This window comes from Myotis brandtii, unplaced genomic scaffold (genome assembly GCF_000412655.1).
Source record: "Myotis brandtii unplaced genomic scaffold, ASM41265v1 scaffold3050, whole genome shotgun sequence".
Taxonomy (NCBI): domain Eukaryota; kingdom Metazoa; phylum Chordata; class Mammalia; order Chiroptera; family Vespertilionidae; genus Myotis; species Myotis brandtii.
The window spans coordinates 23,776-25,711 of NW_005361653.1; positions in this window are offsets into that span (position 1 = coordinate 23,776).

Below are 1,936 nucleotides of genomic sequence, written 5' to 3' on the forward strand. Positions count from 1 at the left end.
GAAGGCAAAAGGTGGCCCAACGAAGTACTGATGGGGTGGTCATAATAATCTGGCCGGTCATAATAATCTGGCCACTCAGTGTATATGCTTTTGGTTATCGTAGCTCTGTAGTATAATTTGAAGTCAGATACCTCCAGCTTCATTCTTTTTGTGCTATCTTTGGCTACTTGGGGTCTTTTGTGATTCCATACAAATCTGATGATTTCTTGTTCTTTAAAAATGACACTGGGATTTTGATGGGGATATTGCATTAAATCTGTATATTTCTTTGGGTAATATGGCCATTTTAACTATGTTGATTCTTCCAATCCATGAACACAGGATATTTTTCCATTTCGTTGTCTTTTTTAATCTCTTTTAAAATAATGCTTTGTACTTTTCAGTATATATGTCTTTCACGTTCTTTGTTACATTTATTCCTGGGTATTTTATTCTTTGTTTGCAATTGCAAAAGGAATTGGTGGGGTATTTTTTATTTCTTTTTCTGAAGTTTTGTTGTTAGTATACAGGAAGGCAATGGATTTTTGTACATTGATTTTTGTATCTTGCAACTTGACTATATTTGATTTTGTTTGTTTGTTTGTTTGTTGTTGTTTAAATCCTCACCTAAGGATGTTTTTTCCATCGATTTTTAAAGAGTGGAATGGAGAGGAAGAGACAGAGAGAAACATTGATGCAAGACAGACACATCAATTGGTTGCCTCCTGCATGCCTCCAACCAGGGCTGGGAGCCTGCAACCAAGGTATATGCCCTTGACTGGAATCAAACCCAGGACCCTTCAGTCCACAGGCTGACACTCTATCCACAGAGCCAAACCAGCTAGGGCTGTATTTGTTTATTGATTCTAACAGGTTTTTGTTTTTTTTTGGTGGAGTCTTTAGGGTTTTCTATATACAGGATTATGTCATCCACAAAAAGTGACAGTTTTTCTTCTTCCTTCCCTATTTGGATGCCTTTTATTTCTCTCTTTTGCCTTATTGCTCTGGCTAGGACTTCCAGCACTATCCTATATAATAAAGAGCTAATATGCTAATTAGACGGAATGGCAGAATGACTGTCTGGACAACCGGACGAAGCCAGGGCTGCAAGGGCCAAGCCCCTTGCACAAATTTCGTGCGTCGGGCCTCTAGTGTTGAATAAGAGCAGTGAGAGTGGACATCCTTGTCTTGTTCCTAATCTTAGAGGAAAAGCTTTCAGTTCATCACCATTGAGTATAATATTAGCTGAGGGTTTATCATATATGGCCTTTATTATGTTGAGGTACTTTCCTTCTATTCCTAAATTATTGTTTTAATCATAAATGGATGTTGTATCTTATCAAATGCTTTTTCTACATCTGTTGATAAGATGATATGATTTTATCCTTTCTTTTGTTAATGTGGTGTAGTACATTGATTGATTTATAGATGTTAAGACATTCTTGTGCCCCTGGAATGAACCTCACTTGATCGTGATGTATTATTTTTTTGATGTACTGTTGTATTCAATTTGCTAGTACTTTGTTTAGGATTTTTGCATCTGTATTCATCAGAGGAATTAGTCTGTAGTTTTCTTTTTTTGTGTGTGTGTAATCTTTGCCAGGTTTTGGTATCAGGATTATATTGGCCTTGTAGAATGTGTTAGGAAATATTGCCTGTTCTTCAATTTTTTGAAAGAGTTTGAAAATGATAGATTTTAAATCTTCTTTGAACATTTGGTAGAATTCACTGTTGAAGCCATCTGGTCCTGGACTGTTATTTTTTGGAAGTTTCTTTTATGATTGTTTCAATTTCTTCACTGTTGATCAGTCTATTTAGATTTCCTAATTCTTCATGATTTAGTCTAGGAAGGTTATATATTTTAGGAATTTATCCATTTCTTCTAGGTTATTGAATTTGGTGGCATATAGTGTTTCATAATATTCTAGTACTAGAGGCCCAGTGCATGAAATTCATG